We start from the raw sequence: 27,479 nt of genomic DNA, 5'->3' as shown, positions 1-27,479 counted from the left end.
TGACATTAGATCAGTTCAGGGGTCTCCACTTCCCCCTTCTTTAGTGTTTGGTTCACCTTCCCTTATCCTTTTTTGTTGCGCTTAGTCTGTCCTACACTGTGCTTGACAGGTTGCTACGTTAAAACAAATCTGTTATCAGATTTCACAATTCAAACTTCATTCATTATTAAATAAAACTTTTACACCTGATGAGGCTGATGTATTTGCTTTCAAATTTCTGTCTGAAATATATTTCTGCCTATATTTGGTTGTGTGCACATGACTTCTGTTTATGGCAGGTTCTGCCTGAAATCAAGCTGATAAAGCCCTTAAAAAGTGCAAAAAAGAATTAAGATAGGCAGGGCAATAATCAAACATCTTTCTGCTCATCTGTTCAGTTTCCTTGAGCTTCGTTTAACCACCTTGATCCAAGAAGTAATGTTTCTCCTTGCAGAGAGTGACATGGTAAGCATACCATGATGAGGAGACTTAAAGCCACCATGCTCCTCTGGGAAATATGCAAGTTGTCTCTTCAGAGCGGAAGAGAACTAGAATTCTAATGCCACCTATAGGAAGTAGCAATCCTAGAAGTCAATGTCAGCCCTTTAATGAGCCTTGTTAGTTGACTTAAGGCCCCATCTCACTAAGCGATCTCGGTAGCGAGATCGCTGCTGAGTCACAACTTTTGTGACGTAACAGCGATCTCACCAGCGAGATCGCTGTGTGTGACAGCGATCAGCGAGCGGCCCCCCTGCCGGTATCGCTGATCGCTGCAAGAAATCTCTGGACATTTCTTTGGTCACTGGTCTCCCGCTGGCCAGCACGCATCGCTGTGTGTGACAGGCGGGAGACCAGCGATCAGGTGTAAAAAATAATAAAAAAAAATATAGTTATTCTCACCTTCCGACGTCCCGTTCAGCCATCCTGCCTCTCTCCCCGCTCCGGTCCCAGTGATCCGTTGCACAAATGACCGCGAGACTTTCTTATTCCTCGAGACCGTGACATCTCGCGGTCATTCGTGCAAAGGATCACTGGGACCGGAGCGTGGAGAGAGGCAGGATGGCTGAACGCGACGTCAGAAGGTGAGAATAACTATATTTTTTATTTTGATTCTATTTTTTTCAGCGATGGCCAGCGATGCCGGGCGCTCGGCATCGCTGTGCTGATCGCTGGTGAAGCTGTCTGTGTGACAGCTCACCAGCGATCACATAGCGACTTACTAGCAATCCTGACACCTTGATATCGGAGTCGGGATCGCTGGTATGTCGCTTAGTGTGACGGGGCCTTTAGGATAAAAGCCAAAACCAGTATCTCAATTTGCAGATACTGTTGTTCAAGGTACTGCCCCTCGTCAGTGCAAAGTGTGAGATTTGGTTTGCCTGTGTGAGAGATGTCTGACTGGGATCCAAGAAGTAATGTTTCTCCTTGTGGAGAGTGACATGTAAAGGGTCGACACTGACTTATAGGATTGCTAGTTCCTATATGTGGCACTAGACTTCTAGTCCTCTTCCTCTCTGAAGAGACAATTTGCTTTAAGCACCTTGAAAGATTTGAAGTGGCTTCCGTTTGGAAGCCGCTTACTAGATTATATATACAGTTAATATAAAAAGATGATGGTGGCAGATAGCCAAAAAGATGTCAAAGAAGATGCTTCAGGAAAAGACCTAAAAGATACTATGAGAACATGCCATTAAGGTAAACATTTGATGATATTATACAGGACTGTGTACTTACATTTGCTCATTTTGCCATTCTACCCAATTAATTTGTCTCTTTTCTCTGATCTATGCAGAAACAGGAAGTCTCTTTTTCCTGTATAAGTCATCTCTCTCTTCAACTCTTGACCCAGCTGCTCACTCCTCCCTCCTCCCTCCTGCCAGTGACATTTGCAGTGATGACTCTTGTAGGGAAAAAGACTTCATGTCTCTTCATAGAGCTTGGAAGGATTAAGCTAGTCTGTTTCTTTTTTTTAAACTCTTTCTTTTAATACTTCAAGCTAAACATTACATACAATAATGAGATATGCCTTCTGGATTTATTACCAACATTGACTTATGTCCATTCAAAATAATATTGCAAATGGTATATCCCATTCTTACTATCAAACACTGCACTTGTCTGAAATCAGGTATATATAAAAACATATCAAAGATTAAGGTTTATATAATTTTAAAATATAAACAAGAGTACACTCTTTGGTCCATTCATATCAGGAATCTTATCTCAAGTATCTGAAAACCTGGAGACCATTAGGGTACATAATGCAAAATTTAGGACGTCAAAGCGCAAGGGAACAAGTGCATCAGGGGAGATTAACACCACTTCTCCAAAAGTCTATGAAACTTCTTGGGACATCCCCTGCTCCTATATACAATAATCTCATATGGTATTATATCATTCATCAGTTTCCTCCATTAAGAGTAATGGCCATTCCACCATCTGTCTCAGTGCTATTGCATTCCTAGCAAGAAAAAAGTTTCACAGGGAAATTTTCTATCGTAGTGTGGCCAAGTTTTCTCATCCACAATTCCCAATACACAGAGCTCCAGCACACAATCAATCTGATTTATTCACGACAATGAGGATACCACTTAATTCCAATATCTCCTTACCACTGTGCAGTTTCGAATAAGATGCCAAAAGTCTGCCCCAGTTCCTCACACCTGGGACACCCATCAGAAGTCAATCTGAAAAACCTATATTATTTATATGGGGTAGCAAAGACTGGTGGAAGATATACCACTGTGTAGGCTTCCAAAGCATCACTTCATTGTTCTTCAGTCAATGAGTTTATCAATTGTCACCATTTGTTCTCGACAGGAAGTCGAATACATGTGATTTTGGAGGTCAGCAAAAAGGTGTAAAAGGTTGATATCACCCCCATGGTGCCTTGGGTAGTGAGTACACTAATTAGCAGGTATCTCGGCATCCACACCTTAAGATGTAAGAACTGGTGCGTCATATCATGTCTCATTTGCAAGTATCTATAAAATTCCCTGTGATGAACACCATTTTTTGAAAGAATTTGATCGAATGATAACAAAGTTTTGTTTTTTAAAACTTTGTCAAGTGTTGTTATACCATAATATTTATGGATACTGGATCTTGTAATATTTTAAGGTATGAAAATACAGGATTATACCATAGCTGAATCTCACCAATCTGGTCAGTGAATTTCAAAATGCGTTTACTTTTCTTCCAAATTTGCATCGCAAAACTATGTGCAAACTATAAGCTTTGTAATGGCTTATAGGCCCCCACTAGTATTGCCCATACTGAATTTACATTAAAAAAATGCAATATATTAGCTTCTACTACTACTAAACAAACTCTTTAGATATCACAATCGACCAGCTAAATAGTATAAAAATAAATTGAGCACCGCATAACCACTTTGACACTTAGGTCTCTGCACAACTCCATTGCAGAGTATGGGCATTGATGAACCCCCAGATAGTCTGTTTTTAATCACTTGATGTTGTAGACCTAAAGGAAAAGAGAATAATTAGCTTGATAGAAAGGCAAAATAAGCAATTATAAGTACAGAATGCCAAATAATATCATGACTGCCATATATTCAGAGTATAACAATTTTGATGGGAGTGCTTATTAATATCAGATAGGAGTAAATTTTAAAAAGCATAATGCAGCCATCCTGACATCCATTTTCAAAATAAGTACACTAAACTCCCTAGCTCTATTTAGTAATACATGCAGATTATATTGCAAAGTGTGTATACAGATTCTCTTTAAGATGTACAGTTGTGCTCAAACATTTACATACCCTGGCAGAATTTTTAATTTCTTGACCTTTTTTCAGAGAATATGAATGATAACATCAAATCGTTTTCTCCACTCATGGTTAGTGGTTGAGTGAAACCATTTATTGTCATACTACTGTGTTTTCTGCTTTTAAATCATACTAACAACCCAAAACATCCAAATGACCATGATCAAAAGTCACATACTGTGGTGATTTTAGCCTGATAACATGCACAGAAGTTGATACAAATGGGTTTGAATAGCTAATAAAGGTAACATCCTCACCTGTGACCTGTTTGCTTGTAATCAGTGTGTGTGCATAAAGGCTGAGTGAGTTTATGGGATAAAGACATACTCTGGCATCTTTCATCCAACCACTTACGTTTCTGGATTGTGAGTCATGAGGAAAACAAAAGAGCTGTGAATGGATCTACGGGAAAAAGCAGCTGAACTGTATAAAACAGGAAAGAGATACAAAATGATATCCATGGAATTGATCATGCCAATCAGCAGCCTTCAAACTGTCATTAACAAGTGCAAATTTGGGGTTCTGTAAAAACAAAACCACAGTCAGGTAGACCAACAAAAATTTTGTCCGCAAATGTCAAAATTGTTTGTGATGCAAAGAAAAACCCACAAATAACATCAGCTGAAATACTGGACTCTCTAAACACTAGCGGTTGGCTGTTTCAAGATGCAGAATAAGGAGGCACTGTAGAAAAATGGGCTACCTGGTCGAGTCACCAGAAGAAAGTCATTACTGTGCAAATTCCACAATGTATCTCACCTACAATACGCAAAACAGCACAGAGACAAGCCTCAAAACATCTGGAACAAGGTAATTTGGAGTAATGAGACCAAAACTGAACTTTTTGGCCACATCTATAAACATTACATTTGGAGAGGTCAACAAGGCCTATGATGAAAGGAACACCATTCCTACTGTAAAGCAGAGGTGGATTGCTGATGTTTTGGGGATGTGTGAGCTACAAAGGCACAGGAAACTTGGTCAAAGTTGAAGAAAAGATGAATGAAGCACATTATCAGCAAATACTGGAGTCAAATTTTCAATCATCAGCCAGAATGCTGCACATGGGATATACTTGGACATTACAACATGAGAACAATCCAAAACACAAGGCCAAGTCAACCTTTCATTGGCTACATCAGATCAAAGTGAAGGTTCTGGAGTGGCCAGCTCAATCTCCTGACCTCATTATCATTGAGCCACTCTGGGGAGATCTCAAGCACGCAGTTCATGCTAGACAGCCCAGGAACTTACAGGAACTGGAGGGTTTTTGCCAAGAAGAGTGGGCAGCTTTACCATCTGAGAAAATAAAGAACCTCATCCAAAAATACCACAAAAGAATTCAAGCTGTCATTCATCTTAGAAGGGGCAACACATGCTATTAAGAAATGAGATATGTGAACTTTTCAACAGGGTTATTTGAATGTTTTGGGTTGTCATTATGATTTAAAAGGAGAAAACACAGTTTGACAATAAATGGCTATACCAAACCACTAACCATGAGTGCCCAAAAGGTTTTGGTTTTATCATTCTTATTCTCTGAAAAAAAGCCAAGAAAGCAAAAATTCTGCTGAGGTATGTAAACTTTTGAGCACAAATGTATCATACATGTGGAATATGTTCCTTTATATCATTTCATGTCTTTTAATGAATTACTCAACATTGGGAATGCATACTTAAAGAATTGTTATGTTGTGCTTAGATGCCTAAAAAATTAGAAAAAATAAGCAGTTTTGCAAATTTAAGCAAATTAAACAATCTTACCTTTCTGTGTATAGAGTTCCTTTGCTGACCTATGTTTCTCGCCATAGCAGACTACTTATAAATAAGTGATTGGACGTCTCCTACTTTTAGCAGATTACATTGAATATATACCCTTATATATACACTATAAGTACAGCAAACAATAACAACAATAAAGCAATAAAACGTTGACATGTGCATGCTGAGTATAGATGGAGGGTTATTCCTCGGAATAAGTTCCTCTGATAGGCCCAAAGAATCTCAGTCTGACATTGTACAACTTCTCTGTGTAGTGTCAATCTATATGTGTTACTCCACCTTTGTTGCCCAATTTTCTTGCTAGTATGTAAATGGAGTAACATGCTCTACACAGGGTTTATTATAAATGTTCCTTCCATATAATTTTACATATCCATAAAAAAAAATCATGGCATAGTCTTCCCGGTATATTTCCCTGGCCCTAATCTAATCTGATTTTATTTATTCTCTTCCTCTTATGCAATCATTTGTTTCCAGTGACTGCTGTGAAGAATAAAAGTAAAGGTGAGTTCTGTCTTAGTATAGAATGAGAGTCATATAGATTGTCTATGAGCTGCACAATACATAACAATACTGCAGTCCTCATAGAGAAACTTTATAGAAAAAACTATAATATCAGGTGCATAAAGTATGTAAATGCTTCAAAAGGAGATTTCAACCTTTGTGGTTATGCTAAATCAGTCCTTTATCTGAATGTATAAGGAACCATGGAGATAGAATCACAGTGAGCACTATATACCATCCATGTACTGATGGATACACACCATTTTTATCTAGATCCCCAATAAAGAATCTTTTAGACCATATTTTTAGCCTAAAAGATAGACTTAGAATTTAAATATAACTAACTGCTATGATATTGGCCAGGACTGGAGATATAACTGGATGTCTAACCCTTTAGATACTATGGCCATAGACCATGTATCTCCTAAAGACTTAAAAGGAACCTGTCACCAGTTTCTTAGTATTGCAGCAAATGCCACCATTTTCTCCTGTTGTTATACATTTCACAAATGACTACATTATCCTCCTGACTCCCCCTTTACACCACAAAAATTCAATTAGATTTGGTCACTTGCTGTATTTAAATGAGGTTGGTCCGGTCTCATGGGCATCCTCCTTGCGGCATCCGTTCCTCCTCACAGCAAGTAAAAGTCATCCTCCACCTTTGATTGATGTGGATTACGTGTCCTACATCATTTATATAGCTGAGTCTCATACTTGCACAGTATCATTTCTGGTCACACAGGCAAAAAAATGAATGCGCATGCCTGCATTTTGAGGTGTAAAGAGAAAGTCAGAAATGCAATTATTTGCAAAATCATTAGAGCAACCTTACCAAGGATGAGTATCACCCAGGTAAAAGAAGTGCATACATCAATTAAAAAACAGAATTTTATTTAACAAAAATGTATTAAAATTCATTATAAAAATAGAATGATGCCAGAAATGAAAAAAAGGGAATTTATGCCAAGATATACAGTGTTTCGAGTAGCATTTAATAGCATTGAACCTGTTATTCAGATAAGCCCGAAAGACATTGAGGCTAAAGCCTACATGCTACCGTAGCATCTTCTGTCTTGGAAGAAATAGAGCGAAATGCGCGTCGGGGCATTGAGGTGCTATCATATGCAGATTGCAGATGCACTTTATAATTGGCACCTTATTGTGAGGCTTGTTACTTAGGGAGAGGACGCTACTGTAGCATGCAGTAAAAAGTTCCCTTTTATTTCATTTCCAGCATCTTTCTATCTTTGTAATGAATTTTAATACATTTTTGTTATAAAAATTATGTTTTTAAAATGATTTATGTACTTGGTGAAATGTTTCCTTTAACCTAATGGAGGAAATGCCGATGAGTTGCTGTATCTACCAGAGGTCCAGAAAGAGGATAAAAAACAAAAGTATTAAAAAAAGATGTTAAAACTAATGATAAAAAAAAACATTTTGGCATTGCAGTAATTGATTGACTTGTATAATAAAGTCTACATGTCATTTGCAGCATTAAATATTACATATTATAATGACATATTATTTATATTCGACCACAGAAAGGTTGAAATTCTCTACAATATTGATCAAGTGTATACATAGGCTATGTGCACACGTAGCGTTTTAAAACGCTCACTAAAAACCGGACTCCTTCCCAGAAATCGCGCCGTTTTTTCAGCGCGATTTCACCGCGATTTTACCGCGATTATGATCGCGATTTTGCCGCGATTTTCGCATGCGTTATTCAAGCACTTTCCAAGCGATTTGAAGCATCGCTTGGAAAGTGATTGACAGGTTGGTCACACTCGTCAAACATAGTGTTTGACAAGTGTGACCAGGTTTTTACTATTGAGGCCGCCTATGCTGCATCAATAGTAAAAGATAGGATGTTAAAATGATTAAAAAAAAAAAAAAAATCGGGGTATATTTACCTTCCGGCGTCCCGCGCTGCATTCCCGGGCCTCAGCGTTCCCAGTAATGCCTTGCGAGACCTGTGATGACGTAGTCTCGCGTTGCTATAGCGATCTCGCAAGACCGCTAGAGTCACGCGAGACTACGTCATTACAGGGCCTTGCCGCAAGGCATTACTGGGAACAGTGAGGCCGGGAATGCAGCACGGGACACCGGAAGGTAAATATACCCCGATTTTATATTTTTTATTCTTTTTTTTACAGGGGTATGGTACCCAGGGCCTGGAGGACAGTCTCCTCTCCTCCACACCTTGGGTACCAACCGCACATGAGACGCTTAACTTCCCACATGGTGGGCATAGCAACATGCGGGAAGTAAGCGATTATCATGCATTCCTATGGGTGCGGAATCGCGGCAATTCTTTGCGATTCCGCAGAAAAGAATGAGCATGCTGCGATTTTTTTCCGCGGTGCAATTCCGCCGCGGAAAAAAGCGCAGCATTAGCACAGCATGTGCGGAATACCCTAGGAATGCATGGGAGGCGTTCTGTACACGATTTTGAAGCATTTTCGCGCCGAAAATCGTGGCAAAAATGCTTAAAAATCGCTACGTGTGCACACAGCCTTAGCTGTATGTTTGCATGCAGGAGGCAGCATGATCATGCATGTGTAGTTTTTCATGCTATTTTAAGGCATCATACATCGTAGTACAAAATAGTGTTTGATGCATGAAATAATCTGTAATATGTGATGCATGTTGGCTGGTAGTAATAACAGGAAGGCAGAAGCTTTACTACTGAGCTATGATATACCAGATAACTTTGGAGAAAATGTGATATATTTTATCTTCTCTTTTCTGATGTGCAAAGGGAAAAGAAAAAGGAAAAAAATAGAAATGAGAAAATACGATCACTAATAAGTAGAGTTGAGCGACTTTGGTCTGATCGGGTTACATGAAACAAAATTTGTTTCAGATGAAACTGGTCCGACTAGGGCAAAAAAAGTCAGAGTTTCATATGAAACCCTATCCCAATGCAAGTCAATGGGAAATAAAAGTCAGCATTGAGCAGATGACATTCATCCACTCAATGCCGACTTTTATTCCCCATTGACTTGCATTGGGGTCGGGTTTCGGACGATACTCTGACTTTTTTTGACCTAGTTGGACCAGTTTCATCTGAAACAAATTTTGCTTCATGAAACCCGATCCGACCAAAGTCGCTCAACTCTACTAATAAGTCATACAAATAATCTACTGAATATACTGGTATAGCTTTGCTTTATCCAACAGATGATCTGCTCACTGATATTTTCTTCAAATAATCATTTAACCCCTTGTTGATAAGCCCCAAATGGGCCTTTAAGGCCAGCAATTTTGGTTTCTTTTTTTTTAATTGACTTGGCTGTATGAAGATTTTTAATTTGGTGGACAAATTGTAATATTTGTCTATATAAATGACTGTATATAGGAAACAAATTTTTAACTTAGATTTTTATTTTTGTATATTTTTTAATGTTCACGATTAACACCTGTTGAGTTAATTCTCTAATTTATTACCGTCATTTGGATAGTTGTGAAAATAGGTTTTTCAATTCAGGAAAGAGAATTAAAAGCAAAAATATTTTATTATTAATTCATTAAAATAGCAGCGTTTGCGTAAAATATCTCTGATGCGTTTCGATCTTAGCTGACTCTTAATCATAGATATAGTTCCTAGACTGAACAACATACATATATTGGATGGGGTGAGCTGCATTTACAAATTTTTTATATTATATTGCCATGTAAGTAGATTCCTAATATATATTGTTTTTTGAGTGTTGCACGCACAAAATGTATTTTGAATGAATACAAAAAAATAATTTTTTTATTTTTTGTTATAGGGTCTTTATATCTTTTATTACTTTTTCTGTATTTTTGAAGATGTTTTATATATTGTTTTTATGAGATTTGTTCTCCAAAAGATCTCTAAGTCTTTTTTTAGTGTATTGTTTAAGTTATCCTACTTTAACTGAGGTATCCAGAGAGCATCTACAGAAGCTCCAGTTACAATGGAAAGCAGTCTTCTGCTGTGCCAGGCTTCACTGGCAGAGCTGATCTGGGTTTTAAGGACCCGCTAATTTTAGCGATGCACCAGCGATCCCGACAACAATACGACCCGGTCAGGATCGCTGGTCCATTGCTAAATGGTCGCTAGCGAGCTGCCAAAAAGGCAGATCTCACCAGCGATGCAGCAGCCCGTCGGTGGTCGTTACTTATCTGTCAGGCGCAGAGATGATGACAACTTCCGCCTGCGTCCATGTGTCGCTCGTCGGCGCCAGCAGGATGCCAGTGGGAAGCCAGTGAGAAGAAAATGGGCCTAGACATTCTCACGTGATCAGCGATATCCAGCGGGGGGCCGGGTCGCAGGTACGTGTCACATGTAGAGAGATCGATAGCGATATCGCTGTTGTGTCACAAAATCGGTGACGCTTTAGCGATATCACTGGCGATATCGCTATGTGTAAAGGGGGCTTTACAGTGGATTAAATGGGTAATACCTCTCATGGTTTAGGATGATGAAAAATTTAAAATGATGCCTATTATTCATGGTGGTCCTAGGCCTATTTAATAACGTACACATTTTGATATTAGGTAACAGATCTCGTAACTTCTCATAGAAACCTCCAACCTATTTTATGTACTGCTGCTATATATTGTATCACATGGATAGGCAAATGAGTTTTCATAATATTTCAGTTGAAATAAAGTGAAATTGTCTGAGTACACATTGGGAAATATAATGAGACATTTCTATGAAAAAATAATCAAAACTAATACAATAACAGTTGGAAAGAATTTATGCTCCACAGTAAGTAATGCATCATTATTTGGATTTAAAAGGAATCTGCTAGCATTACTTCACTCACCAAATTATTTATATGCACATGTAGCTCTTTCAAAGACAAGTCCATAAAAACCTTGATATGGCCAGCTCATTCCCCATTTACTGAAACATTTTCATTTGAATTATTATGCAAATGAGGCTGAAGTTCTTTCAGCACCTGGAAGCTCTTCCCACCAGCTAGAGCTGCCTTGTCCTGCTTTTCTGATATTTCCTTTGCTATGAGACTTCAAGCATAATAGCTGTCAGTTAATCAGAAGGATTCAAAGCAGGGTGGAGAATTCAACCAAAGTATAAGAGGGTTTGGAGGAGCTTCCACATACCGAAGAGCTTCAGTCTCATTTGCATATTGGCTTAAATGCAAATTTTTCAGTAATGAAGAAGTGGCCTTGCCATATAAAGGTATTGCTGAAATTGTCCTTGAAAAAGCTAAATTCACATATATAGTTTGGGAGTGGAATCTTGCTGGCAAATTTCCTTTAGACAAGCTATTGAGTCAGTAAAAATGTTTTCAAAACATCTTTGAACTGACTGTTTCAATCCTATGACACTCCAGTTTTAACTCTTTTGGACAACATGCCCATGTCTACTTCCTGCTGCAGCAAAGATGCTGTATATTATGGACATTGGTATCGCTCATAGGACTCATAGAATTCTTTGGAGACGTGTCTTTAAGCTTCATCAAATAATTACCATATTTCTGGAACCATAGGTTAGAGTTGATAAAAATTAATGTAAGTGAACACATGGGAGCAGCAGGAAAAAATAAGGTAGACAAATGTCCCCTTTAATGTTTGATACAGTTATAAGAATAGACAGGTTCCCCAAAAATGTAAAGATAAGCTAAATTGTAATATAGTGGAGAATAGCCAAAATAAAACAAGAAATTGTTTGCAGATAAAAGTAAATAGTCTAAAATATTACGATACTTAGCTGAGTGCTAAAATTAAATTTGAAACGTTCAATATCTTCAGATTTTAGAAATAGTAAAGTTAACTTATTTTACTTGGTGAAGAATATGGATCCAATTTAGTGCCTGTTCAAATTGCTTAGGATTTAAGAATTTGAATTTTAGTTCCTGAAAGTAGCATTCCATGATAACAGAGAGTAATATACTTTATATCACTATTTAACAGCGTTCTACATAAAACTAATATCACATAATACTGTCATCACCAGGCAGGCAAACTCTGGAGACTAGAAATCAAACAGATGCTTAGATGATTTTTTTTTCTATTTCCTTCTTTATGAATGTTTGTATCCTTTGAAAAAGTTATTACCTTTCTCTTTAAAAGGTACCGCAATGGGCTCAACATCGTGTCCTGCTGTGAAAATCTTTTTTGGGAACTTACATTATTGGAAATTATGACAAAATATAATAATTTGGGTAAAGTTATTTATATTTCATGATAAAAATTTGACAAAGGTACTATATAGAAATTCATAAATTACATTATCCAGAATGGCATGCATGTGCTAATCTAGTGCACAAAACATCAACTGGATTAAGTCAAAATCATATATACATATATTTTATAAATCTTATGTGTGACATTATAGATAGATTTTTTTTCTTCTAAGGCAAGTATTTAGTAAGGACTTTGGCCAAAGCTGAATGGCTGCTAATCCTCCTGCTCCAACCTCTATCATCCAGTATATCAATATCCCTCTTCTTCACATCCCAGATGATGTGCTATCAATATTTTTAGTAACTTTTTTTCACTAAAGTGGTTACTGATGGAGCCTTTTAGCTAATAAACACCTGGTTTTTTACCTTCTCACTATAAGAAAATCCTCGCCAAACTGTTTTCCAGGTCTGTTTGCCGGCCATGGAACCTTGGTTTCATGAAGATAATTTCTTCATGCAAATGCTGTAACATGAAACTAATCATAATATTCAGTTCTAACATTGCTAATTTAATACTACCAAAGGCTTTTTTGAGACTACAAAAGAAATGCTCGCAAATTACCTGATTGCGCTATATATTTTGCTAATCATGACAGTGTAAAAAAGCTTTGAAAAGTTGACATCCAAGGTATGGAACTAAAGTATAATTAAAGTTTAACAAAACTTTATAGCATTTTTCATATATGGTATTATTTCTTGCTGACCTGTGGTGGTCCAGGTCCTATAACCACAACTGATAACTGAAAAGACTACTCAAAAGTAGGCAGCTCAGTAGGGTCACCTATTGCCTGAGCATGCACATTGATCAGAGTATAGCTCCATAGAAAATCTATGGGTCCTAACAACACTCTGTTGGCACACCCAACAGGAGCCAAGCATACTTTACTTCTGAGGAGTCATTGTTTAGCGAATGATGTGGTTCACAGGGTCTATATCTGCAGAGAAGATTCCAAAAAAATCTAGTTGCGTTTTACATAATAAAAATATCAAAATAGATTTAAATTGATTTTAATAGCTTTCAAAGAAATCTTCCTGGAACTATCTTGGAAATTATTTGCTACATTTTGGAGTCAGGGCCCTAAATTAACTGGCTGTACGTTGTGTAAAAAAGCAAGTTGCCTGTAATAGATGGATTATAGAGGTGGAAAATGGAGCCACATTTTCAGGCAGAAACCCCATTGCCAACAATGAAAATATATTAATAAGTTGCAATATAATGCTGATTAAATTAAATATATTGAACTTATAAGTAGAGATGAGCGAATATATTTAGGAAACGATCGCCAAATCCCAATTTGCCACATTCGTGCCATATTGGTACCCTATTCATGCCGAATTTATGTTTGAAGATTGTATCTGAACTTATTTGTTCATTTCTACTCTCATTAACTCCAATGGTGATATGCCATGTTCTGCGAACATTGCAAAAACAATATTCTTTGGTGATCGTAATCCAAACCAAATATTGGAAAATTTGCTCAGCTCTACTTATAAGCTGCAGACAATAATGAGAATTTATTCTGTATATATTTACCATCCATCTCAACTAAGAACATGGTACTATTCACCATCTTTGCACAACAAATAACGTAACATATAAAAATTGCACCAAGAGTAATGTGTGAATAATATTCTATACAGATTGAGGTTAATTTGATTTAAAAAAAGCACATCACTGGGATTTAATATCACAATGAAGAATAACTTGACATATAACTGGACATCAGACAATGGATTGTACAATTTTAAGTTATTTTAAATTAGATAATGTCCTGTGGCAAGTTATCAAGATGGTGCAATGTGAGTCATCATAACCTTTGCTACACCTACAGTATATACATGGGAAGATGGGAAGAGGGAGTGTTTGGGTTGGCCCACAATTCTCATTTTCTCCATTATATGCTATTTGTCAGTTTCTAATTAAGTTCATGGCAAAAGTTCTTGGCTTATTACTTCATTTAGTGTGGACAGGTCAAAGTCAATTTGACTTAGTGAGAAAGCATGCTTATTTAGATGCTATTATGTATTTACTTATCTAAGTGTGCTTAGCTAACTCCTTCACTACCTTAGGGGTTTACATTTTTTCATTTCCTTTTCTACTCTCTGTCTTCCCAAGGCCATACATTTTTTAAATTTTTCCGCCAATATGGTTGTGTGAGGGCTTGTTTTCTGCTGGACTAGTTTTAAGGTACTGTCACACTTAGCGATGTACCAGCGATCCCGACCAGTGATATGACGCGGTCAGGATCACTCGTACATCGCTAAGTGGTCGCTAGTGAACTGCCGCTCAGGCGGTTCTCACCAGCGACATTGCTGGGGACGGGGGTTGCTACTTACCTGTCACACTAGGCGATCCTGCATCCTCCCGCCCGGCTCCACGCGGCGCTTGTCTCTCCACAGGAAGCGCCGCAGGAAGCTGACGACGAGAAGCGGTCCTGAACGTTCTCGCGCGATCAGCGCTAACCAGCGGGGGAGCCGGTCGTAGGTAAGTATCAGACACAGCGATATCGCTAGCAATATCGCTATAACGTCACTAGTTATAGCGATATTGCTAGCGATATCTCTTAATGTGACAGGCCCTTTACTTTTGAATAACACCATTGTTTTACCATATCATGTACTGGAAAATGGGGAAAAAATCAAAGTGGGGTGAAATTGCAAAACAATAGCAATTTCACAATTTTTTTTATTACCATGTTCAATAAATGCAAAAACTGACCTGCTATTATGATTTTGCAGATCATTATAAGTTCACAGATACCAAACATGTATACGTTCTTTTTTATTTAAGTGGTGAAAAAAATGCAAAATGTGCAAAAGAATAAATAAAAATATTGTCATTTTCCGAGACCCAGTGTCTACATTTTTCATGAACTAGGGCTGGGTGAGGGCTCTATTTTTTGTGTGCCAAGCTAGGTATTTTCATTGATACCATTTTGGGATAGATGCAATCGTTATTGAATTTTATTGTTTTATTTTGAAGGGGTGATTTAAACTTTTATATTTTTTACTTTTTTAATATTTTTAGAAACCTTTTTTCACTTGTTACTTGCTTCAATAATCTCCATGGGAGTCAAGAAGCTGCAATACTCTGATCCCCTGTGCTACACATAAAAGGGCTTAAGCCCTGCTATGTGTAGCCAAAATGATCATCATCTGCTTTGAGTGCCGACCACAGGGCTGTGCTCATAGCAGATCGGCAATGACAATCACATGGGTCTCATGAAAGCCCTGTTTTGTTATACCACTTATCGGTGCCCTGCAATCTTGTGACACGGGCACCGATTGGCAGAATTTATGGTGTGCTTCTGGCGTGGCAATGTTAAATGCTGCTGTCGGAGATTGACAGCTGCAGGTGCATCACGATTGCACCCGTGTATGTTAGGGCACATATCAGCTGACGAAAACATGTGGGCTCAGTACCAGAGCCAAAATGAAATGCATATATATACATATATACATATATGTCATAGTTCGTGAAGGGATTAATGGTCACACGACTAAATATTTTTGCCAACTTACAAATGAAAGGAAAAATAATTTCACTAATTAATGATGAGTTCTAGCTTCAGCATGGTTCCCAATTGCTCTTAGAATTTTTTGGCAACAACCGCCACTCTTATCCATGATCTGTGTCTGGTATTACAATATTGTCCCATAATATGAATGCAGCATACACACATAGACGAAAATTGTACTCTATTTGAAAAAAAAGGTCTAATCCTAAAAAATCCCTAAAACACTACAACAGTTTTAAGTCTTTACGACAGCTTAGAAAAACAAACCTTATAATGTCAATATTATTTTTTTTAGATGCCTCTGAATATATTGCATAATTTCCTCAAGTTGAGCATACAATTTAAATTGATATAGAATCATCTAATGCTATGGCTGTAGGATTTCATGGATTTTTCCATGACTTTCGGATATGCAATGAGATCTATATAATTCCTACATACCATTCATAAATAGAATAACTAAATACAGCATCTTGTCCATACAAGCAATAACAAGCAGAGGGATCTAACAGATCAATATGCCACTCTGAGCTTATTGCAGGTAAACAAAACTAAAGGTAATCTAATTGGCCCTCATGACAGACCTTCACTTTATTAGGACACTTTCAGTAAAGGTTTGGAAGTTTCAATGCACAAGGGGACATAAGCTACAGTGAGATAATATAAATCAAATCCCCTACAGTATTATTTTATCACAGGCTAATTGGATTCCTGCAACCCTCAAGAAACACTTAGAGATGACAAAGCTTTCAATATTCTTCTCACAGAAAACAAATTTATTTATTCGTACCCAATGGTATAAAGAACTCCTAAGGCCAGAACATATACTATTCAATAGGATTTTGACTTATGTAACTTACAACTGTGTTGATTCACTATAAGCTACATTAGTGGCATGGGAGCATCTTTTGAATGATTATTTTTACATTGTTTAACCTCTTTCCTGATGTCGGACTCCCTCCCTTTGATGTGGGCTCCAGTGGTGAGCCCACATCTTTCCCGGAACAAGTAATCTATTTTGAACAGCTGATATGTGCCCGGAATAGCCACGGGTGGAATAGCGATCAACCCATGGCTATTAACCCATTAAATGTTGGCGTCAAATGCTGACAGTGGCATTTAACTCACACTTCCAGCCATCGGACTGGAAATCCGCCCACCGGTGACCTGTGTCACGTGACCGTGGGTCACCGGTTCATAGGCATGACAACCAGAGGTCTCCTGGAGACCTGTATGGTTGTCAAAGCCAGCTTGCTGTGAGCGCCACCCAGTGGTTGGCACTCATAGCAAGTGAGTAATTCTAATACATAGAGGTGATATGATCATCGCCTCTATGTTCCAGAGCCGATTGGGTCATGGCAAATTCTAGTCTCCCATAGAGACTATTGAAGCATGCCAAAAGTAAAAAAAAGTTTTAAAAAATGTAAAAAAATATAAAAGTTCAAATCACCCCCTTTTTGCCCCATTAAAAATAAACCAATAAAAAAAATCAAACATATATATATATTTGGCATCACCGCAATCAGAATCACACAATCTATCAATAAAAAAAGGATTAACCTGATCGCTAAATGGCGTAGCGAGAAAAAAAGTCAAAGCACCAGAGTTTTTTTGGTAGCTGCAATATTGTATTAAAATGCAATAACAGGCGATCAAAAGATGGTATCTGCACTCAAACAGTATAATTAAAAACAACAGCTTGGTGCACAAAAAATAAGCCTTCATCCCACCCGCAATCATGAAAAAATGGAGACGCTACGGGTATCGGAAAATGGCGCAATTTTTTTTAACAAAGTTTGAAATTTTTTTTCACCACTTAGATAAAAAAGAACCTAAACATGTTTGGTGTCTATGAACTCATAATCACCTGGAGAATGATAATGGCAGGTCAATTTTAGCATATAGTGAACCTAGTAAAAAAGCCAAACAAAAAACTAGTATGGGATTGCACTTTATTTGCAATTTCACTGCACTTGGAATTTTTTTCCTGTTTTCTAGTACATGACATGGTAAAACCAATGATGTATTTCAGAAGCACAACTCGTCCCACAAAAAACAAGCCCTGACATGGCCATATTTATGGAAAAATAAAAACGTTATGTCTCTGAGAAGAAGGGAAGCAAAAAATGAAAGTGCAAAACAAAAATAGCTCCAGGCATGAAGGGGTTAAAGGGAAACTCTAAGTAATGGTTTGAAGATAAAATGTGCTTTATTGTCATGGTATTCAGTATTACACATGGATTTGATGCTTTAATTAAATTGATTTTCAGTTCCAACCAGATCCATAAAGGCAGGGTTTGGTGTGGCAGAACATGACCAACCATACAGAGCCTGGACCTCAACCTCATGAAATCCCTTTTGGCTGAACTAGAGAAAAGATTGTGAGCTCGGCCCTCTCATAAAACATCAGTATAGTGACTGATCTCACAAATACAGTTCTAGAAGAATGGTCAAAAATTCTCTCTAGCATACTCCAAAAAGCTTTTCAAGAAGAAATTCTTATAATAAGTCTTTAAAGTAGAAATCCTTTAAGACAGCTTTCCCAAAACACTGGAAGCTGTTTTAGCTTTGAAGAGAGGACAAAATACTGCCTATGGGTTTAAAATGGCATATCATGAAACCTTCTTTAAGTGTAATGTGTACATAGTTTTATTGCTAAACTACATTATGTCCACCCATTGTATGGAAGCTTCTATCATTTCAAGGCCAGACTGTAAAAACATAGCAACTTTATTTACTGCATGGTACTGCATGTAGTAGTAAGAGGTACTGTAACTACCTATGTAATTAATTAATGTTTTGGGCTGCCAAGCAGAGAAAAAGACAGACAACTAAAGAATGATGCTAAATTTATGCTGTCCATAAATTGAAAATTCAAGATCAAACTACATGAAGATGGTATCTCTAAACCAGGACTGAAAATGGCAACCAAAGATTGTACATCAAGAACACAAATATTAGTCTTTGTTGGTGGTGTAACTTGAAGCTCATTACTACCATTGCAACATTTTCAAAAGGGCTTCCAGTAACACTGGTCTTTAATAGTATTGGTAATTTCATTGTCATGATCCAGTCCTGATTTTGTTTTCTTCTGTCTTCTCTTTTAACTGGTCATGCGGGGGTTAATCCCCTCTGCCTCGTTCTGGAGCTGTCTGGGCTATTTCAGTCCTCTGCAACCTGTGGGCCAGCGCCAGCTATACTTTGCTTCTGTTTTTTCTGTTTCTGATACCATGCTTACCGACTGGCTTTTTACCCTCTGGCTTGTACCCTTACCACGTCTTACGTCTTACGTTTCTGATACGCCGTTCCCGGTAGGTTCTGACTTCTTGCTCGTCCCTGACTATGGACTTGCTGTCTCCCTTGGTACTTCTGCTCCTTACAGTTGCAGACTTTGGCTAGTCTGACCGCTCTTTTGTCACCTGTGACACCTGTGCTTTTACTCTGTGTTACTACGCTGTGTGTGTGCAACCTCTATTCCCTCACCAGCACCTCTGGTGGAGGTTGCGCTGTTATGCACTGCAGCTGCACATTACATTATAGCTGACCTACACATTTAAAGGGGATTTTGCATTTTTCTCTGGTCATGGATCCACTTAGCAGATCAAGTTTCCAGGTTGATACAGCAGATGCGGGTTTTTTTGGTGGAACATCAGGCCCTTGTCACATCTCATACTCTCTTACAGAAAAAACTGACTGAGACTGTTAAGACTGTGCAGGAAACCACCCATAATGCTGTTAGTCAACCTGGGGATTCAGTTAGCCTCAGGTTAAGCTTCCTGATACTTTTTCTGTTGTAAGAGATACATTTCATATATTCAGGGAGAGTTGTAAATTGTTTTTTCTGAGACCTCGATCGTCTGGAGATGAGACTCAGCGGGTAGGGATTATTATCTCCTTACTTAGGGAGGGTTTCCAATCTTGGGCTTTCTCGCTGCCCCCTTCTGCCCCTGAATGAATGTTGGTAGATAGGTTATTTGAGGCCATAGGACTTATTTATGACGAACCAGACCATGTCAGGGTGGCAGAGGACACTATTGTGGGTCTGGTTCAGGGAAAACGCTCAATCGAGTGGTACAGCTCCAAGTTCCGTCGATAGTCCATTGAAGTGACCTGTAGTTACTCCACGCTGAGAGGTCTGTTCAGGTGTGGACTGGCGGATAATCTTAAGGCTGCTCTGGCTCTCATCCACCTCCCAGCTCATTAGAGGAAACTATGACTCAGGCTATCCTCATGGATTGGAGGCTGCGTGAGAGAGGTATTGCACAGTGAGAGGTCCCATTGCTCTGTGCTGGTCCAGTTGTTTGGCCGCTGTCTAAACCTATGGAGGTGTGGGTCGCCAACCTCGAAGAGAAGGAGAGGAGATGGCTGTGTGAAGGAAAATTGTGGGGGTTTTTTTTGGAGATCCTGGACATTGGAAAAGGCCTGCTCCTCCTGTCCACCAACCAACAAGTGGCTGAGTCTGGGTGATTGTCGTGGAGGTCACCCAGACTCTCAGGTACCTTTTTCTCCATTTTCAAAAATTTTGTCGCAAGTGGAACTTTTGCTGTGGAAGTAGCTCCACGTCCACTCCTGCCTTCATGGATTGCGAATCAGCCATGAACTTTATTAACTCTGACTTGGTGTTCAGGTGTAAGTTAGGGACAGTCAGGCTGGAGACTCCTATCCATGTTTTTGCCATTGACAAAACACCACTGACTAAGAATGGCATCAAATTTGTTTCAGAGGAGTTTCTCCTTAAAGTACGTTCCTTGCACCATGAACGTATTTCATGTTTTGTTATGGACAATCTGCCTGCAGGACTGGTGTTGGGGTTCCCCTGGTTGCAATTACATAATCCTGTGATTAATTGGGAATCTTGGGACACTGTTAAATGGGATCCAATTGTTCTAAGAAATGTCTTGTTTCTGTATCGATGTCATCCATCAGTCTTGGAGAGTATTCCGGAGTACCTGAAGGACTTTGAGGATGTGTTCTCTGAAAAGGAGGCTGAGGTTCAGGTGATCTTGCTCCCAGTGCCAAATTGCCCAAAGCCCGTCTGTACAATCTCTCCTCCCCTGAGCAGGCCGCTCTGAAGAAGTCTCTTATAGCTTCCGTAAGGATAACATTCAACCATCTGTCTCTCCTGTGGAGGCGGGGTTCTTTTTCGTAAAGAAAAAGGATGGTAGTTTACGCCCATGCCTCGATTTTCGAGAACTTAATAAAATCACTATAAGAAACACTTATTCCTTTCCACTTATACCCAATTTGTACAATCAATTGTCAGGGGCCAAGTGGTTCTCTAAGTTGGACCTCAGGGGGCATACAATCTCATCCGTATGCAGGAAAGGGATGCTTTTCTCACCTCTGAGGGTCTGAGAATTTGGTTATGCCCTTTGATCAGACTAATGCACCAGCAGTATTTCAAAATTTCATGAATTATGTTTTCTCAGATTTTATTGGGCTTTTCATGGTAATTTATTTGGATGACATTCTTATGTATTCTTCTGACAAGCAGAGTCAAATGGGCCACCTCCATGCAGTTCTTCAGAGGCTTAGGGAGAACTCACTATTTGCTAAACCAGAGAAGTGCTCATTCTTTGCTCAGGAATTCTCCTTCCTAGGGGTAATTTTGTCTGCTGATGGGTTTCGCATGGACCCTATGAAGGTGCAGGCTATTATGGAAGGGTGCAACCCAGAGATCTCAAAGGTCTTCAGCGTTTTCTGGGTTTTGTCAATTATTATAGAAAATTCATTAAGGGGTTTTCCCAGATTGTCAAACCCCTCACGGATTTAACTCGAAAGGGGGCTGATCTTAAAAAAACTGGTCAGCTACAGCTGTGGTGGCGTTTTCTTATTTAAAAAACTGTTGCATGGCTTCCCCTGTACTGGTTCAACCTGATTTGTCTAAACCATTTATTGTAGAGGTGGATGCCTCGGAGGTGGGAATGGGGGTTGTGTTGTCCCAGGGGCCCACCACATTGACTAACTTATTGCCCTGTGCCTTCTTTTCAAGAAAATTTTCCTCTGCTGGAAATTATGATGTGGGTAACAGGGAGCTATTGGCCATTAAATTGGCATTTGAGGAATGGAGGCATTTTTGGAGGGGGCTGTCCATTGCATCACTGTCATTATGGCTCACAAGAACCTGTCGTACATCGAGTCTGCCAAACGTGTGACTCTGAGACAGGCAAGGTGGTCACTTTTTTTCCCGATTTCAGTTTTCCAGTATTTTCAGACCAGGGTCCCAGAGTGTGAAGGCTGATGCTTTATCTCATAGCATGGATCCAGTTTTACCTCCTGAACCTCCTTCCTCCATTCTTCAGCCGGAGTGGTGGTGGCTGTGGTGTCCTCGCCATTGGAATGAGAGATTAATGGGGCCAATTTCTTGCTCCTTGGTCCTTACCTGATAATAAGCTCTATGTGCCTGTTCAGTATCGGTTAAGGGTGCTTCGGGAGTTCCATGACTCAGATCTGAGTGGGCATCCTGGAATCTCGGCCGCACGTAAAGCCATTACTAGGTTGTTTGGGTGGCCTTCGTTGGCTTCTGACGTCACTGGGTTTGTGTCTTCCTAAGAAACATGTGCTTGCACTAAATACTCTCGTAACCGGCCGGTTGGGGAATTGGTGCCATTGCCAATTCCAGATAGACCGTGGACTCATCTGTCCATGGATGTTATCACCGATCTTCCTCCCTCTAATGGCAAAACCATGATCTGGGTAGTTTTGATAGGTTCAGCAAACAGGTGCATTTTGTACCTTTGGCAGGCCTCCCTAATGCTGATACTCTATCTATACTGTTCATTGAGTATGTGGTCCTATTGCATGGTGTGCCTGTCAGTGTGGTGTCTGATAGAAGGGTGCAATTTGTGGCAAAATTCTGGAGTCCTTTTTTTAAAAGGTTGGCCATCAGTCTATCCTTTTCATCGGCCTACCATCCAGAGACCAATGGTCAGACTGAAAGGACTAATCAGTCTTTGGAGCAGATATTGTGGTGTCTTGCTACTTCCAGACAGGGTGATTGGTGCTCTGCGGTACTCATGGCAGAGTTTGCACTCAATAATCATGTGAATCAGTCCACTAGTACTTCCCCATTGTTCTGCAACTATGCGTTTCACCCTCACTTTGGTGATTTTTCCCAGCTGGATTTGGGGTGTCCAGGGGCTGAATCAGCCTTTTTGAAGTTGGGGGAGATATTGGGGTAGTTGCAGAGAAAAATTGGGGAGGCTCAGGGCAAGTATACATTTTTTGCAGATAAACGTGGCTCTGTGGGGCCAGCCTACCAGATGGGGGATAAGGTACAGTTATCCACCAAGAATATTAGATTGCGGATTCCTTCTGATAACTTGGGTCCCAAGTTTATTGGCCCTTATGAAATTTTAGAGGTGGTTAATCCTGTGGCCTTTCGCATGCGCTTGCCTCCATCATTGAGGATCCCCCATGTATTCCATAAGGCGCTTCTGAAGCTGTCGGTGCCTTCCTCTGGTGAGTCTCCCTTGCTCCTGCTGCCTGTTGTGGTAGATGGCCAGACCAAGTATGAGGTGGAACGGGTGGTGGATTCTCATATGCTCCACCGTTCACTTCAGTACTTGGTCCATTGGAAAGGTTACGGTCCTGAGGACCAGTCATGAGTGCCCGCACGTTCGGTCCATGCTGAACCGCTAGTTCAGGCCTTTCATGCTCATTGTCCAGGGAAGCCTGGGGGTCCTGTGGCTCCTGTTGAGAGAGTGGTACTGTCATTTTACAGTCCTGAGTTTGTTTTCTACTGTGTTCTCTTTAAATCCCCTCTGCCTTGTTCTGGAGCTGGCTGGGCTATTTCAGGCCTCTGCAGCCTGCGGGGTAGCATCAGCTACACTGCAAGCTTCCAAGCTAGTGCCTCTGAACTGTATTCCTTTAGTGTTCCTTCTGCCCCTGATTACCTGGACATGTGTATGACTCGGCTTAATCTCTGGACTCTGCTTCTGGTTTTTCCATTTCTGATACCACGCTTCCCGACTGGCTTTTGACCCTCTGGCTTGTACCCTGACCACGTCTTATGTTTCTGATACCATGCTCCCGGTAGGTCCTGACTTCTTGCTCGTCGCTATCTATGCACTTGCTGTCTCCCTTGGCACTTCTGCTCCTGACAGTCGGCTAGTCTGACCACTCTTTCGTTACCTGTGACACCTGTGCTGTTGCTCTGTGTTACTATGCTGTGTATGTGCAACCTCTCTTCCCTCACCTGCACCCCCCCTAGTGAAGGTTGCACTGTACTGCACTGCAGCCACACGTTACATTCATATGGACTAAAAGATTTCTTTACCTCCCCCCTAGCTTCAATGGCCAAATTGTGACTGCAACCCCTGCACCTTTTATGGTTGCATCCTTGGTCTTTGTCCTATTAACTATACTCCCTAAATCCAGTAATCATGCTTTAGTTTGCTAATAGTGAGGTGTTAGGGGTCTATATAATCACTGTCTGTTCGTGTGTGCAGCACTACCGCAAATGTCCAAATGCTTATATAAACTAAGTTTTAATTCACTTGGAAAATCATGATTTAGACAGAATAGAAAAACATCTAGCCTAACTACAGGAATTCCACCATAATAGGATTTATACTGAAGAAATTATTTGAAGTTCAAGACAAATATTCTTGAATTTATGATGCCATGCGTGGTACCAATATCATGCAATTTATCCCACCTGTAACAATGGGGAATATTGATTGATGCCTGTGCAATGAATAGCTTTATAATAATTAGGAAGGCATAGGACAATCTTGTTGCCTCCTGTGCTGGGTTATTGCCATGTGTGTGCCTAGATTTTTTGTAAACATTTTGTGATCTCTATTCATTTAAGAGGTTTCTAGGTCAGAAGTGAGAATAAGTACCTACTTGTAACAATAAATCCTATTGGCCTCCTATTGCTTTGGCAACATAATTTCATGGCTACTGCAGGGAACACGCTGCAAGGCTTTTCTATTTAACAATATCTATCTCTTTCATTTCTCTCGATATTGAACATTTTTGACATTAATCTATTTTAAATTGTGTTACTGTAAGATCATAAATAATCAGATTTCTTTCCTTTGAATTCTGTAGAGCATTTGTGTTTCATATTTCAGCTATGAGTTGGTTTTGTGACTTGACTAGTACTTTGTGTACATTGTTTGACTGCTGTATCTTGGAAAACTTTGTAAATTTTCTACAATGTCTTGAGTAGAAGATTTGCTTCAAGGTTATTTGATACAGTTTATGCATGATAAACTTTTAGATCTTGGCTACAGTTCTCATTTTACTGAATTCACGTATGTGTATCATTTCTCTAATCATATACAACATGATTGGGTACAAAAAAAAATATTTTCTTTTCTGAAATTAAAGTTAGTTTAAGTGAAAAAGGCTTATTTTACTTTTATTCATATGTCGTTTCAGATAGACTTAAGTAAAAAACTTGGGTTCTTCACATTGAGGGTATGTACACATGGGATCTCTTTGCAGAGTTGTCAGAGCAGAACTTCCAAATTGCTTGAGGAGTTTTGAGTTTTGGGGAGGGTATGAAGAGTTCCCACCTAGTTTCCACTAAATTTCTGCTCTGAAACCTCCATTAAAAAATCATTTTGCCCATAGTATTAAAGGTTAATCCCATCTCCAAGATCCTATCCCAATGTGTAGTAGGTGTAATAATAATAATATTAGCAAATACTTCCAATTGACAATATAAATAAGGTATAGTATAGTGGCGCTAGTATATAAAGCCTGGATCAGCTGCAAGTACAAGCCCCATATCACAGGGGGGTAATGAAATAATAGAAAATAAACATATATGTGATGTACTCGCGGTATGATTCATTCATATGAACACAATATTGATCAATATTAAGTACCTGTTGGAATGTAGGTGGTTTTCATATATGTAGTGCAAGTTGATAAATCAGATGTAAGGTCTGTTTGGCGAACTAGATTAAAAAGAGGAGGGGATTAAAACACACTTATAAGGATTTGCGCTCAAGCATAAAAAATACTAGGGTGAGTGAATAAAATACGTAGCTGAGTACATATAAAGCTGTGCAAATGAGCATATATTGATCGCACTAAGGTGCTAGGAGTTAATGCTGAGTATGTCTATAGAAGTAAGCTGTCAGAATGAAAGTACTCAGAAAAAAGCCTAATACCTATAGCCCAATAAATTGATTTAAGTCCAATCGATGTGGTGGGTGGTTGGTACTTAGCTTAAAATCAAGTCTTAAAGATCTCTGAGGTTAGGATGAGTCCTGGAGTGATGTCCCGGCCAGAGACAGATGCTCACTGTGCCAGACGCTGAAACATCCCAAACAGGTACTTAATATTGATCAGTATTGTATTCATATGTCTGAAACATAGCACGAGTGCATCACATATATGTTTTTTTGCGATTGACAATATAGAATACTGTAGTTTGTCTGATAAGCTATGTCACTTACCCCATGTTCAGGGCATTTTGGTAGATTAGGTATCCATGGTTATGACCACTCATAAACTACACCCTGCACTGGTGCTTCCTGCATTGAGTATGCATTGGGTCATCATGCATGATATAATGTCACAATATCAGGACATCACAGTGTGCTTCACTTAAGGCCTAGTCAACACCTCGGGAAAGCACGTCATGATACTATGACCTAGGCCAACTCAAAGTATGAAGAGTTAATGCAGAGTGAAGGGAGAAGAGAACAGATCATAGTCTGAGGGAACCAGTGGATAATTCGTCCGGGAGCTACATCAGTAGGCAAGGTGAGTTTCAAAGTGATTACATTATTCCCATTTGTTTAACCCCTTACCATCCAATAACGGGCAGAGTCCGTCATTGGATGCATCCCCCTGTTTGGGACGGGCTCTGGCGATGAGCCCGAACCTTTTCCAGCACATGACAGCTGATCTTATCAGCTGACATGTGCACTTAACAGCCAAGGGTGGAATAGTGATTCACCAGCGGCTGTTATCATGTTAAGGGCATGTCACACTAAGAGATATCGCTAGCAATATCGCTATAACTAGTGACGTTATAGCGATATTGCTAGCGATATCTCTGTGTCTGATACTTACCAGCGACCCGCTCCCCCGCTGGTTATCGCTGATCACGCGAGAACGTTCAGGACTGTTTCTCGTCGTCAACTTTATGTGGCGCTTCCTGCTGTGAGGACGAGCGACGCGTGGAGCCGGGCGGGAGGACGCAGGATCGCCTGGTGTGACAGGTAAGTAGCGATCCCCATCCCCAGCGATGTCGCTAGTGAGATCTGCCTATGTGGCAGCTCACTAGCGACCACTTAGCGATGTACCAGCGATCCTGACCGCGTCATATCGCTGGTCGGGATCGCTGGTACATCGCTAAGTGTGACAGTACCTTTACATGCCGATGTCAAACTCTGACAGCGGCATTTAACATGCATGCGCAGGTAGCGCCTCATTACCTCCTCCCATCGATGCCCATGTCACATGACCACGGGTCACTGATGGGTTGGCATGACAACCCAGGGTCAGCAGGAGACCCCTCTGGTTATCCTAGCCAGATAACTATGAGCACCACCCAGAGGTCGGCACTCATAGCAAGTGAGCATATCTGCTATATAAAGCAGCTTCTAGCCTCCCATGGGGAGTATTGAAGCAAGTAAAAAGTAAAAAAAATTGTTTTAAAAAATATTAAGAAAATAAAAAAATATAAAAGTTCAAATCACCCCCTTTTTCCCCATTCAAAATAAAACCATAAAAAATCAAATATAC

General features: G+C 39.6%; 1 protein-coding gene across 5 annotated transcripts in view; it reads left to right on the top strand.

Annotated features, from left to right (window-relative positions):
* Window positions 1-27,479, top strand: part of CADM2 (cell adhesion molecule 2) — a 1,004,393-nt gene that overhangs the window by 233,443 nt on the left and 743,471 nt on the right. Inside the window, exon 1 of one of the 5 annotated variants that reach the window (XM_073584448.1) lies at window positions 6,033-6,055. The exons of the other annotated variants lie outside the window; for them this stretch is intronic. The gene's annotated coding sequence lies outside the window, so the exon portion shown is untranslated. Of the gene's footprint in view, window positions 1-6,032; window positions 6,056-27,479 lie in introns of those variants that run through there. 5 annotated transcript variants of the gene reach the window in all.

The sequence above is a fragment of the Dendrobates tinctorius genome, unplaced genomic scaffold (assembly GCF_039654945.1).
Source record: "Dendrobates tinctorius isolate UK_male_01 unplaced genomic scaffold, ASM3965494v1 ptg000084l, whole genome shotgun sequence".
Classification (NCBI taxonomy): domain Eukaryota; kingdom Metazoa; phylum Chordata; class Amphibia; order Anura; family Dendrobatidae; genus Dendrobates; species Dendrobates tinctorius.
The sequence above is the reverse complement of the archived record's forward strand: the minus strand, read 5'-3'. Positions and strand labels throughout refer to the sequence as shown.